The sequence below is a fragment of the Andrena cerasifolii genome, chromosome 1, assembly GCF_050908995.1.
Source record: "Andrena cerasifolii isolate SP2316 chromosome 1, iyAndCera1_principal, whole genome shotgun sequence".
In the NCBI taxonomy this organism is placed as follows: domain Eukaryota; kingdom Metazoa; phylum Arthropoda; class Insecta; order Hymenoptera; family Andrenidae; genus Andrena; species Andrena cerasifolii.
The window spans coordinates 2,810,121-2,825,660 of record NC_135118.1 but is presented as its reverse complement, the minus strand read 5'-3'; the positions used below and the strand labels follow the sequence as shown (position 1 = coordinate 2,825,660).

At 34.4% G+C, this 15,540-nt stretch overlaps 1 long non-coding RNA gene across 1 annotated transcript in view; it reads left to right on the top strand.

The window, feature by feature from the left end:
• Positions 1-9,728: 9,728 nt before the first annotated feature.
• Positions 9,729-15,540, top strand: part of LOC143375087 (uncharacterized) — a 257,399-nt gene continuing 251,587 nt past the window's right edge. The window contains exon 1 of the long non-coding RNA XR_013086807.1: positions 9,729-10,065. This is a non-coding gene — a long non-coding RNA (uncharacterized LOC143375087). The remainder of the gene's footprint in view (positions 10,066-15,540) is intronic.

The window sequence follows — 15,540 nt, the reverse complement described above, 5'->3', positions numbered from 1 at the left end:
CATCATTTGTAATTTGAACTACAGGCTGTTACACTTTTCTGTGATCATAACTCTGTACACTTTGTCATAATATTATATTTTTCTTACCTCTTGGGGGTTCGTTATGATTTTTAGGGAAATATATATGACGAATTGAGATGGAGTAATTTCTATGGACTTCTGTATAAATTATAGTTATGTATTCAGGGTGGATCAGGGCGGATGATATAACCAGGCACATGGTAATTCCTTGGATAACAGTAAATCGGAAATGTAGAATAGACTTTTTCTGTATGAGCCACACGTTTTTCAGAAAATCGATTTTGAAAATTAGTACAGTAAGTCAGCAGAATAAAAAAAAAAATTAAAAAAAATTATCCTGAAAAAATTTCCCCTACAAAAATTAACCTAAAAAATTTAACCTAAAAAAATTAACCTAAAAAAATTTAACCTAAAAAAAAATGAACCTAAAAAGAAAAAGTTAAACTAAAAAAAAAAATGAACCTAAAAAAAATTTTTTACAGCAAAAAAATGTAATCTAAAAAAATTTTAACCTAAAAAAAAATTTAACCCAAGAAAAATTAACCTAAAAAAATTTAACCTAAAAAAAATTTAACCTAAAAAAATTTAACCCCAAAAAAATTTAACCTAAAAAGAAAAAGTTAAACTAAAAAAAATTAACCTAAAAAAAAATTTAATTTAAAAAAAAATTAAAATAGAAATAAAAATTTAACCCCAAAAAATTAACCTAAAAAAAATTAAAATAGAAATAAAAATCAGCAGAATTGATCAGTAAATATGGTACAACTGCGAAAGTAAGTCGAAATTACAGAATAATCTTCTTTTTCGAATTGAGATTTGTTTTCGAAAAGATGTCTGATCACGCTTCAAAATTCAGAAATCAAAAATCAAGCTCCCTTTGAAGTGATTTTCTCGAGAACAAAGCCACATACGAAGAACGGTGCTGGACTAACTAATAAGCAAAATAAGCACGTGCTTAGGGCATCAGGAGAAAGAGGGACACCAAAGAAATTTTCTGAATTCTAAAACCTAACTTTTATTAGAAACACTTTTTAGTCAAATTATCGAAAATGTCTAACAAGGGAAGATCCCGAACCCGAGAATTCTAAATGACTGCAAAAATGACGCGAAAAAAATCAGGATTTCAACTTTAAATAGCCGCCATTTTTTTTTTAAATTAATAATTCGGAAAATTCTCTCCGTCAACCTGAGTGCTCACCGCGAAACCAAATTTTTAAAAATGCTTCTTGGATGTCGGTTGTTATTTTATTATAAACGTAAATATTTTTCTACGAAAAAATTACCAAATGTTCTTTAAATGTTGCTCTTTTAAGTGCAAAATATTTTGTAGGAATATATGCTTCCGCTTCTTCAAAATAAATTCACAAATATTCGCCTCTCTTCGGCCGTCTCACTAGGTATAACCCCTTAAGTAAAATGTCCTACCTAGCATTTTTTCATTTTTCAAGAAATCTTGAAATATTTGAAGTTCTACACGTGTTTTACAATTTTAAGTAAAATTAGAAAACCGTGCGTGCTGTGTAGAGATTTAGAACCAGTCTAATTTATTTATTTTTTTACAAGTATGGGACAAAGAAAATGATAAAACTTCAGATTTCTCGGATGTTTCGAAATGCTAGATAGGACATTTTAACTAAGGAGGGCATTTAGAGCAATGAATTTTTTTAGACTAACCTTCATTTATTTAAGGGGTGATGCTCAGTCAGGAGGCCGAAAAAAGGGTGGTCTTTGAGAATTTTTTACTCAAAAGCTGTAACACATTTCTCAAAAAATTGTTTTTCCTTTTAAGGATTGCATCTAGCACCGTGCATCGTATTTTTTTCTATTTTAAAAATATTTATCAATAACTAAGTTATTGTCCATCACTCGAAGGTTCTCTCAAAAAAAGATTTCTGCGGTGACCACTGCTGCTCGAAAGTCGATCATCTAAAATAACAAATTCAAAAGAATTTACTTATTATATTACATTATCTAGTATTTGAACGAAGGATTTTTTAATCCGATGCTTAGTTTTCTTTTAATTCACGAAAATCAGACACGATTTATGATAACAATTGAATTTTTTACTTTGAACATCAGCCATTTTTTCCCAAATCAATATTTCGAAAAAGCCTTCGTTCAAATACTAGATAATATAATATACTAAGTAAATTCTTTTGAATTTATTATTTTAGATGATCGACTTTCGAGCAGCAGTGGTCATCGCAGAAGCCTTTTTTTGGCAGAACCTTCGAGTGATGGACAATAACTTAGTTATTGATAAATATTTTTAAATAAAAAAATTACGACTCACGGTACTAGATGCAATCCTTAAAAGGAAAAAAATTTTTTTCAGAAATGTGTTATAGCTTTTGAGTAAAAAATTTCCAAAGACCACCCTTTTTTCGGCCTCCTGACTGAGCATGACCCCTTAAATAGAGGTGAAAAAATTTACGGTATGTTTAAATATTTGTGGATCCCATACCTTTTTGGCTGCTAAATTACATAAATTATGTCTCTAAACTAAATCGTTATGACCAGAATGTATTAGTTTCGATCGAACAGAGGAATGTAAGCACTAAGTACATTTGCAACAGGAGAAGGCGTCTGTAATTGCTAGGAGACACTCTGTTCGGATAGTAGAACGTTTGGATAATGCTGTCCTCCTTAGTTAAACTGTCCTATCTAGCATTTTTTCATTTTTTGAGATATGTTGAAATATTTCAAGTTCCACACGTCTTTTACCTTTTAAGTAAAGTTAGAAAACTCTACGTGCTTCATAAATATTTATAAACAGTCTAAAGTATTTAACATAACTTCTCTCTAAATGGTTATAATATACTAACTGAAAAAATTAAGGGGTTATGGCTAGTCAGCTTCCGAAAAAGAACGCGATTTTCGGGAATTTTTTGTGGATTATCTACTGTATATTTTTTTACAACTATTCGCTTATTTTAAAAGTACCTATATGCAGCAACTCTCAGTAATTTTGTTATAGAAAAACATTAAAAAATGAACGAAAAACAGCTATTCTCGCGAAAACTGTTTTGATAAAGGCGCTGTGCGGTGAGCAAGTTTTCTCTGAGCCGGATCAGCTGAAATTAAAAATTCAAAAACATTCTGTTAATATATGGTTGAATTCAGTAGATGAACGAGGGCTTTTTCAAAAAGTTGGTTTTTGACCAAATGGCGGCCGTTTGACGCAAAACCACGTTTTTCCGATGTCTGAATTGTTCGTTTTTCGTTAATTAAAAATACAGTTTCTGTTAAAATAAAAAATCCTTCGTTCGTCTACTAGTCTTTGGTATATAAAAGAAATCTGCAAAAGTTTAAGCCAATCGATACAGTGGTTTCCGAAATATCTTGCTCACCGATATCAACACAGCTTTCGCGAGAATGGCTGTTATTCGTTCATTTTTTAATGTTTTTCTACAAAAAAAATATTACTGAGAGTTGCTGCATATATGTACTTTTAAAATAAGCGAATAGTTATAACAAAAGATACAGTAGATATTCCACAAAAAATTCTTGAAAATCGCGTTCGTTTTCGAAAGCTGACTAGGCATAACCCTTTAATTAATTGATACATTAATAATACATCACCTACCGCTACACCTATTACAAAAAATTATATTAGGCTGTTACGAAAATATGACAACATGTTTTAATTTGAATGAAGAAAAATAAGGACGGTGCAAAGTAAATAATAAAACTTCAATTTTCTCGGTTGTTTCAAAATGTTAGATAAGATATTTTAACTAAAGATGGCAAAATGGATGTTGGGATACGAGAGGCTCTGCTGCAAATAAAATGAAACTATATTCGTTACATGATACGAAAAATATGAAATTACTCGACTATGTAACCGTTTCTGTCGCTAGCGAAGCGTTTTCATTTCTAATTGATATTGCATCATAAGATTTCAAACGGCGTTGACACACATATTGGTGATTTTAAGGTTTATGTTTATCACTTTATGTTTTGAGAACACGCGTGAAATATCGTAAGAGATAATATCTGAGAAACATGATTCAATAGTCCATTCCACATCCGTAATTTGCTATGATACAATATTAAGAAATTCCAATCATGCTCCGATAAGAAACAACAGAAATGTAAATATTACGGAGATAGTACAGATAATAGTTATTACGGTTCAAAGAGTGGCAAGTAAAGAGTAACTACTGCCATTGTAAACACAATTTAAGTACCAGAATTTTGTAACAAAAGATTTATCATTCGATGATCACAAATCACAATACACAGATAATTAATGTGAAAATTAAATTGCACAAAATCGTAGTACATTACTTGAGAAATTGTTCTTGATTATAGAGTATAAAAAATTGTTTTTAAATTAACATTTCGTAAGCCCCCCTCTACTTCAAAATAAAAGTGGCGCACTCCGGATTTAATCTTGAGGAGAGCCGAGTTGAACGGATGAAAATATTTTTAAGACAAATTTATTTAATGCAAATTAAATAAAATTCATTACGTGGTTATAAAAATTTATTTAAAGAATAAAATCCAGTTTTCTTTCCTTTTGACAAAGCCCTTTCTTTGGGGGTGCCAGGGACCCTTGCCCCCTCCCCCCTCTGGTGCGCCCTTGCCCATCATTCTTTTCTGTAACGATTTATCCCAAATTTTATCAGTAAATGTTTAGATTAGGGGAAGATTTTCAGATTTCAATGACTTTCACATATGTTATCAAGGTCATCATTCTGAACAACATTTCCCTCTAAACTTTTTGGCGATCGGCTTTGGTTTACGAGATATTCGCAAAAAAAAATTACTTAAGGGGTCAGTCCACTGTGAAGTCGTGAAAAATTGTCATTTTTTAGGATCTAGAGACGCAGCAGCGTCTCGAAGCCAAGTACAGGAAAGACACCCTGTATATGACGACTGTCGCTACCGCTATCATTTACTCGGCGCCGGGCTATTCCAACCTAACCTGAAACTTATTTCATTAATACCTCATCACGCCTGCAATATTTTCTAAATTTAAAGGCATTTTTCTCATGTAAACCGCATATAAGCTTTCGATCAAGACCAACTTCAATAAAATCGGTCCACGCATGACAGAGATATCGTAATATCGTCCCATGGATCTGTCAGAAACGGTACGATTTTTCTTCTGATTCTACTTGTTCAAGAAATTTTTCGTCAGTATAATACGGATACGCGTTACACGCACACCTTCAGCCAAAAAGAAACTAACACACGTTTCGTTCGTCAATCGCAATCTTCACTATACAATCTACTCCAAATTTTGACAGGTTACCGACAAGTTATAACCAAGTTATAAACGTGTTTTTACAAATATATACATAACTGAATTTCTTTTTAATTTAAATGATAAAAACCAATTTAAACCAATTCCACCAGTCCAATTGTCTTGAAGCTTTGCAGGCGTGCGTAGTTTGGATGACAATACAATATATTTAAAAAAAAAATAACCCCGAGAGGATGAAAAAAATATCCAATCATCAATTAATAATATAATAATAATTTATAATATTGAAAATTATCTGAAGTCATTCTCTATGTAAATTATCTTTGTAAAAAGAAGTGAGATCTCCATAAAAAACTTGAGAAAAGTAAAAAAATTACGCCAAGTACACGAAATCAAATAAATCACAAACAATAGAAGATAATAATAATTATAAAATAAAAAAAATGTGAAATCAAAATGAGCTGCACGTACATAAAGGTAATGATAAATCCAAATAAATATTTTAATACGAATAAACATTTTATTCAACATACTTGGCGCTGCGTCCCGAATTGGTGCCGCTAAACTGAATAAATATGTATAAATTGCATTAATTAATCTTTTTCTTTCTTTCTTGTGTGTGCGTTCATGAATGTGTGTATGTGTGCGTGCGCATGTGCTACGTATGACATTAGAATTAAATATACGTAGAATAAATCTGACTGCTTTTCTAATATTGAGTTATTGTAAATTATTAATACGAGGACAATTAACATTTTTTCTGTTTCGCAGCGCCAAGTATTGCGGCCCCTCGGCCGCTCAGCCTGCTCAGCGTATACGCATTCAGGTCTGGACCCGGCTTAACACTAAAATTACCGAGTTTAACACATACACACATCGCTACCATGCTTTACGCGCCCGCAAGCGGACGCCCCCCCCCCCCCAGGCCCTAATATAGCCCAAACTAATACTAATACCGTCAGTTATGAAACAGATTTCAATATATTATGCCGGAACTTTTTTATTAATATCTGTGAAACTGTGGGGAAACGTCAGAAAGTTTGGAGGGAAATGTTGACAACATATGTCAAGGTCATTGAAATCGATGAGGAGGTAGCTTTTCGACAGGTTTACCATTTATGGGGTTAGAATATTTATTCACGTATTTTTATAAATATTTATCATATAATCAACAATTAGAGACATTAATTTACAAACAATACTAATACTGTCGGCTGTGAAACAGTCGTCTGTATCGTAGGGCTGTTTGAGTAGGTACTCGAATATCCGAGTAGCTTGAAATTCGAGACTCGGTTTCCAAGCCGAGCCGAGTACCTACTCGAAAAAGCGAGCGGTTCGAATAGAACGGAGAACTCGAATTTTTTTGGAGCGGCTCGAAGAAAACCGAGCGGGCCGAAAGAACCGAGCGGGCCGTAAGTACCGAACAGTCTGGTATGTCGAGTAGTTTCAAGTTTGAATGTTTCGAATATTTTAGAATATGTTTATATACTGGATAATGGTTTGTAATTATTATTATTATTATTCTTATTATTATTATTATTTCGACTTTATTTATTTTCAATAGTTAGAGAATACTTTCATTTGCAGTTTACATTTTAATTACTCACATTATTACTGCGGCCTCGCCTTTTCTCGTATCTTACTTTCTCCTTATGTACTATATTTTCTGTTTAACGAGTGATAAAGTCGAAATAATAATAATAATAATTACGCACCATTAGCCAGTATATAATCGTATTCTAAAATATTTTAAACATTCAAGCTTCAAACTACTCGACACACCGGACTGTTCGATACTTTCCGCACGCTCGAAAAAATTCGAGTTCTCGGTTCTATTCGAGCCACTCGAAAAAAATCGAGTTCTTGCTTTTCTTCGAGCTACTCGGTTCTTTCTAGTGTTCCTTCTCGAGAATGCTTTCTTGAGAATTTCTCGAGAAATTTTATAATTGCTTATTTCTTATTTCTCGAGAAATACTCTAATTTCTCGAGAAACTTAAGTCTACGAAAAATATTATAAATCTCATTTATTTTCGTAAATGAATGTATTACTAGTTAATCGCGAACGTATAAACACATGTACAATTTATAATACATCTTATTAATAACAGTAGAACCTATATGAATCCCAATAGAAAATTACAGCACAGAAGATTCGATATTATTAACTGCTGAAGGTGCTCTTAATTTCTTATTTAAAAATTTAGAAAAATTGTATACTAAATTAAGTGCCTAATGATTTTCTTGTGGCTGTTAAAGAAGTAATATAGAAAAGAGGAGATAAGACTATTGTATCCCGTATAACCTTTTTCATTTAACAGCCAAGATATACATAAAACGTGAAAATATAAAAGTAACAGATTTTGCCACAAAAAGGAAATAGTTTCGCTGACGCTACATTAGTCGCATTGATCTATTTAAAAATAATTTTTAAAACCAAAAAGTAATGTTTCGCTTTGTACAAATTTTGTAATAAATAAATAAATTTACCAACTATATTTAATATCTATTTTTTCCTTTACACAAGTTTTGTATAAATTAGACAGGAATAATCGTTTAGTTAAAGTTTTCTTGTGTTTTTGATGAATATTATCAACATTATTCCAAAAATATAATTTTTGCAATATTTTTTCAATTTCTAGCCGCTCGCTTTGTCAAGTACTCGGCTCTGTTCGGGTTTTCGAGTCGAGTCAGGCTCGGCTCGCTTTTTCCGAGTACTCGATCGCTCTACTGTATAGGCACATTTCAATGTACAGTTATGCCAAGTTTTCTGCAAATATCTCGTAAATCAAAGCCGAGCGCCGAAAAGTTTAGAGGAAAATGTTGTTCAGAATGATGGCCTTGACAACATATGTGAAGGTCATTGATATCGGAGAATCCTCCCCTAATCTAAACATTTATTTATTCATTCATTCATTCATTCATTCATTCATTCATTCATTCATTCATTTATTTATTTATTATACGGGACTAAGCCCAATATGAACAACAGAAGTAAATGCCATAAATCACAAAAGAATAGAAGATAATAATAATTAGCGTATAAAAAAGAAGATGTGAAATCAAAATGAGCTGCAAGTACATAAAGATGTTTTCCAACTGCGCTGTGTATATGACACAGCTAAAATACTGTGTTCATACATTCCATTACCCATATCGCGGACATTTTAATAACGCGAAGATAAAATGTAATTTCTAGACATTTGCCTAAATGTCCGCGGCCTGGAAGTCAAATACTTGGCGTGGCCAGGCAAGGTATTCTCAAATCATCAATACACATACCTTCCCTTTCCCAGGCTTTCAGATAATTTGTAACTTTAAAACTCTGACAATATGAGTACATTTTCATTATATTGCGTTTTAAAATAATTCCTAGATCATTCATCTACACCGATACCTTTCCTCTCACAAGTTTTCAGATAATTTGTCAATTTAAAACTCTGTCAATAAGAATACACTTTCATTATTTTGCGTTTTTAGATAATTCTTATTCATCGACACCTTGACCTTGCCTGGCCACGCCAAATATATGACTTCCAGGCCGCGGACATCTAGGCAAATGGCTAGATGTTACATTTTATCTTTACATTATTATTATTATTTTTTAATTATTTATTTTAAGCCGCATCAACCTCTAAGTTGGGTTATTAGCAAGACAGATCATAGAACCGATATTCACGACTCTTTAAGAAGATTGGTATTTTGAAGGAATCTCAGCAGCTGTTTTATCTTCTTGTGGTCGGTAAGATTTTTCGGTAAGCAGGTGACAATCTCGCAGTTTTTCCTTTCAGCTGAGACTTGGCGGCAGGAGAGTATAAGGTGATCGATGGTTAATTTGGTGTTGCATGTATCACAAATTGGGGTGCCTGCTTTACTCATTATGTGTGAATGGGATATTCTGGTGTGACCAATTCTGATGCGTGATACTGCTACATGGTATGGTCTTGTAAGGTTACGGACAGAGGTGTTTTCAGAGAAGTTGTTTTTTAGTAGTAGCTTTACATTATTAAAATGTCCGCGATATCGGTAATTGAACGTATGAACACAGCATTTTTTCTAAATTCTTACACAACTAACTTCAGTAATGATATCATTATCAATAGACTATGCAAGTCTGCTAACAATGTTGAACCTATGGTTGACTTCTTTCCGGATCCCTACATACGTTCAAGAGCGCAATGTCTAACATAGTAGAGGACCTTTTACCTACTTAGTGTATAAGTTATCAATAATTAATTCCAAATTATATTACTCATGTTTGTACTACAGGGTAGAACCCGTAAATAAATAAATATTATTATTATTATTATTATTATTATTATTATTTTAGTTGTATATATGTAGTTGTGTCATCTTAAGCGCAGTTGGAAAGCACCTTTATGTACTTGCAGCTGATTTTAATTTCACATTTTTTTTTATATTCTAATTATTATTATCTTCTATTCTGTTGTGATTTATTTGATTTCATGTACTTGGCATAATTTTTTTACTTTTTTCAAGTTTTTTTTTATGGGGATCTCACTTTCTTTTACAAAGATAATTTACATAGGGAATGACTTCAGATAATTTTTAATATTATATTTATTATTATCTTCTATTTTTTGTGATTTATTTGATAATACTCTTTTTCGTCCTCGACTTTTTTATGTATGTACTTGGCGTATTTTTTTTTACTTTTTTCAAGTTTTTTTATGGGGATCTCACTTTTCTCTACAAAGATAATTTGTATAGGGAATGACTTGAGATAATTTTTAATATTATATTTATTATTATCTTGTATTTTTTGTTATTTATTTGATTTCATGTACTTGGCGTAATTTTTTTACTTTTTTAAAGTTTTTTTATGGGGATCTCACTTCTTTTTACAAAGATAATTTGCATAGGGAATGACTTCAGATAATTATTAATATTATAACTTACAAATTATCACGGGACAGAATTAAGGATAAATCCAGTCACAGCATCATTTTACGCTTCGATTATCTATATATACATAAAATCCTGAAGTTTAGTTACAAATAAAAAACAGTTTGATGATATTCAAATATGTCGCAATTCAAATTTCGGCAACTTACCTTGTGTTTGAGACTGCATTTTGGTTGCAAATCAATGGTACAACGATACATATTTGTAAAAATACGTTTATAACTTGGTTATAACTTGACGGTAAGCTGTAAAAATTTGGAGTAGATTGCATAGTGAAGATAGCGATTGACGAACGAAACATGTCGTCGATGACAGTGCAAAACCGCGTATGAGCAGTTTGTAAATACCGCGGTTCTGCATTTTACCGATTTTACAGGAGGAAGAAAAAACTTAGTATTTCAGCCATTTTAAGGGGGTTTTCTTTGACTAAACTTTTTTGGGACAGTTTTAGCACTCCTTGCAATAAATACTAACATCAATACGTCATATAAGTGCTTAATTTCTGTGTAAAGTCACTTTCACGCACCAAACGTGCCGTCACTTCACCTGATTTCGCTGTAAATGCGCGGTTTTGTCGCCAACTTGCTAAGAGAGACAGATTCACGGTATCCTTGAACCTGCTGATTCCGTTGGTTAAAAGGCAGCTTCCTCCTGGCTATTTCACATGGCGTGACTTTTAAAAAAAGCGAAACAACGTTTGGCAATCGTGGGCACTAATCTCAATTTTGCTACTTTTGCAAATACGCGGTATTTACAAAATACTCATACGCGGTTTTGCTCTATCATCGACGATGTGTCAGTTTCTTTTTAGCTGAAGGTGTGCGTGTAACGCGTATACGTATTATACAAACGAAAAATTTCTTGAACAAGTAGAATCAGAAGAAAAACCGTACCGTTTCAGACACATCCATGAGACGATATTACGATATCTCTGTGATGCGTGGACCGATTTTATTGAATTTGGTCTTGATCGAAAGCTTATATGCGGTTTACATGAGAAAAAAGCCTTTAAATTTAGAAAATATTGCAGGCGTGATGAGATAGGGGAGACCGGGGCAAAGTGGGACGAAAAATGTTTGAAGTCGAATAAAATTGTTCCCTTTCAATAAAAATGTGTGAAAATAGATTTATAACATAATTTGAACATTACTATTGATAAATGGCGAATATCAATACTTAAAATAAACTTAAAGTATATTAAAATTCAACCCGAAAAGAAAATGCAAAGTCGACCAAAGTGAGCAGAAATAAAATACGTGTTTTAATGAAGGATATAATTATAAAATCAACTTTATTAGAACTTTTAAATTATTTAAACTATTTTTTTAAATATATTTCATGAATACAAGCTTAATGTTAATAATTTGTACTTTGTAACTTTGTACTTTGTGTTACTAACCTAAACTCATTTTCTTCTGAAAATGTGTTTTTAAAGGAACTTTGTTTACATGAACAGTCTGACATATTATAAATAAAACAAATACATACATAATTTTTAATAAACTACGTACTTATAATATCCAAATAAATTTAGATATCACTCGCGCATCTTTTCTTTGCAGCTCAGTTTACCCCGGTCACTTTGCCCCGAATGTGTACTCAGTGGAAAATTAATTATTTAATAATCTTAGGATTAATATTTTCTCAAACGCCTATACATATATGTTTATAAGCTTGTTATAAACACGCAGAAAAAAAATGGAGTTAAAATAACACATTTAAGTCTCATTTATCCAAAAAGCTAAATTGAAAAAAAAAACAATTGGAAGTCTCTAAAACTTCATTTTTAATTTTTTAAATGAATTTCCATTTTTCGATACCTGAATGTGCATAATTATCATTGTCCTATTACATCCATTTATTACGTCACCAAAATTTGTAAATATATTCTATTGTTAAAGAATAAATTAAGGAAGCTCATTTTACCCCGGGGTTCACTTTGCCCCGGTCTCCCCTATTAATGAAATAAGTTTCAGGTTAGGTTAGATTAGCCGGGCGACGAGTAAATGATAGCGGTAGCAGCAGTCGACATATACAGGGTGTCGAAACATGTACAGGGTCAGCGTTTTACCCTGCAACCCGCGCTCGCGCGAACTTGTAAAATGGCAACAGCGCCTCGCGAACGCATTCCGCTACAACCATGCACCGGCCCAGCGGAGAGCTGCCAGCTACTTGGACAGCAGTGATGCCCGAGCTCCGCAAATTTTAGGATGGTCTCTTTCAAATTAACGTCGCAAAGAGCTATTGGGAATATCCCGGCCCAGGTAATTGAGCCACGCTGCGCTTTTATGATCGGTTTACCACTCGCACCCCAGATTACTGTAATGAGGTTTGAAAATAATGTCGACTGATATCGAACCCGTCTCAATTTAAAAAATTTTAGATACTACAGGGTTGACCGCGGCGCTGTAAAAGCCACAATAATGGCGCATTGTTCCTGTTTAGTTATACATTAGTCAGACCACCTTGGTCGAGTCATTTTGTTCAGAGAAAGTTTGTCCCATCTCCAAATCCATTTGAGATGCGGAAACACAAATCTTCATAAACCTAAGGAGTCCCTGACTCGCACTGTTTATCCTCGGATCGCCGAGCTTTTTTACGCATCAGGTTCTTGAGAGCACACCATGGGTCCGACCGTTTCAACGGTTTTCGCCAGCTAGCAGGCCGTCGGTGAAATCAAGGCCCGGGGTTTTTCCCACGCGTTGCTAAGCTGTTACCACCAAGCGGAGGAGTCTAGCGCCAACGCATCCCACTCCGGAAGACACGCAAAGGGCGCAATGGAAGGGTGTCGCGATGTCGTGAGACGCTGATTGGGCAAGGCCCATTTTTCCAGACCAGGGAGGAGGGATGAGGGACTTGGAGGAAAGCTCAGCGACAAGCCGTGGCCAGATCGCATTAGAGATTCAAACAGAACTCATCGAACCTATCGAACTCGACAGATCTCATTAGTACAGTCATAGACCTTGCGTACGAACAAGTACACTTAGATAGTGAATGTAGTTAAGTTTGTTGTTACAATAAATGGTTTTGAAATCAATTGAACATTGTCCTTCTACGAGGGTGGTCCTTCATAGTCGGCAAATAGTTTGCAATCTTAACAAACCCTGAACGAGTCCAACTCAACCACGGGGAATCACCAGTTCCAAAAAATGAAACTAACGGAAGCCCGTATAGGCGTGGCGTTGAGTAACTAAAATATTCAGACACAAAAATTCTAGAAAAAAAATTCTAACACCGCTACAATCAAAGACACGTCATTAAGGATAAAAATTAATACATAATTGAATAAAAATTTAATTTCTCAATTTCTGAAAGTAATGATACAGAAACAACTAGCCTATTGTTTACCAACACCACGAATTTTAAAAACAGCATTAAATACAGTATCAAATAAACAATCTGCAAAAGCTTTTTACAACACTTATGGTTAAAAAATTGATAGAAAAAAAATTAAGTAACTGTAAAATATTTTAAATTATTTATAGTTCGAAAGTTATACGAAAAAGGACCCAAATTTTTCAACCCGGGCCGGGAAATTCCGAATAGCCCTTTGCGACGTTAATTTGAAAGAGACCGTCCCAAAATTCTCGAAGCTCGGGCATCACTGCTGTCCAGCGGTCGCTGGCAGCTCTACCAACCTGTGATGCCAGATCGGGGACGGGTTCCCTCGAGAATTTCCCCCACCTCGCGCATACTACGCCTGAGCAGCGTGTCCGTGAGCTCGGCGCTTCGCGGTCCAACTCACGGACACGCAGCTCCGGCGTAGTGTGTGCGAGGTGGGGGAAATTCTCGAGGGAACCCGTCCCCGATCTGGCATCACAGCTACGAACGCCGGGACGGTGCATGGTTGTAGTAGAATGCGTCCGTGAGGCGCTGTTGCCATTTTACCTGTTCGCGCGAGCGCGGGTTGCAGGATAAAACGTTGACCCTGTACGTGGCGTCCAGACGCTACCGCGTCTCTAGATAATGTACAGACTAGAGAAAAAAAATATCAAAACAAAACAAAAACGTAACCAGGAATGCCTGGAGGCGATACCCCCAAGCGATTCATTTCGGCGTACAAAAATGGATACAACTGAACGTTTGAAAGCCTCGATAGAGGTGCCAACGAGGCTAATAATGTCAGCTACCTCAACATTTACCATTTCATCTTTTTCTACCCAAGTTAAATTTTCAAATCTTCTATATCTCTCGCAAATTCCGATGAATAATCCATCACTGTATCGAAACATCCCTTTATTACGTTGAATAAGGGAAATCCTTAAGTAATTTCCTGAAACTATGAATCAGCAAGATCGAACCCCGGAACGTTCCAAGATAAAGCAATCGTCGTGCATGTGCTAATTTCTATCTTTGATCGAACAGTCGGGAGACAATTTGTGAGCAACGGTAAAAGAACGTTTTTAATCGATCCCGTTAATTGTTTGCCAATAAATTTATTAAACGGTTGTTTTATTTGCCAATTACACTTCGACACGCCAATAATTAATTCATGATACCTAATCCTCCCGTATCGTGCTCCGTATTTTTATCAACCTTAAAATATTATTCCTACACTCGAGCAAACGAATGTAAAATTATCATCGCAGAATGAACGTAACGCATGGATAGGCCCTGTTATCTGCTCCATTTTGTTTCGTGTCTCTTTCTTTTCCATTTTCAAGCGACGAATAAAAATAGAAAGCGTTAAGCAAGTTGTCCTGTTTGGCTATCGACAGGGGATGAGTTAGCAAAGATAAGGAGCCAGGAGTTACAAAATACTGGTCTATCTGCGTTAACATACACGATTATTGCTTTATCTATGTTAACTTACTTAGTAGTGTAGCAACACGTGGCGAAAAGAATTTCCAAGGTTATCTGCTTCTTAGCAGCGATCAGACGTTCGTTTCCCATTCAATTTTCACCAGATAAGTCCCCGTGGAAAATGAACCTACCAATTCGCGAATAATTCTGCGGGGCGTTATCGACCTCCGCAGCTTCGTTTTTAATATCCTGGTATCTGTCATTTACGTTACGCGGTAGATTGTACGGTTCATTGAATATGTATTGAGCATGTGATTCTTTTCTGACGCAACTTTAATATCGCACACCCGAGACATCCATTCGCCAGGCAAGTAATCGTCACAGTAGCGAATAACACCGAGAGATACATTCGAGAGTTAAAGAAATTCTGAAACTTTGTGAATACGTAGGGGATTTCCTCCTGATTACAACGCAATTTCTGTTTGCTGCCCAAATTCACTCGAAGGGGGTGAAATTAACCCCTGAAAATTCGTAAATTTTCCGATTTTGTGTTATAACTCGCGAACTGTAAAAGGTTGAAAGAAAGTTTCAAAACAAAAGTTACTTCTTTTAATTAGATCTATCATTTGGTATAAAAATTA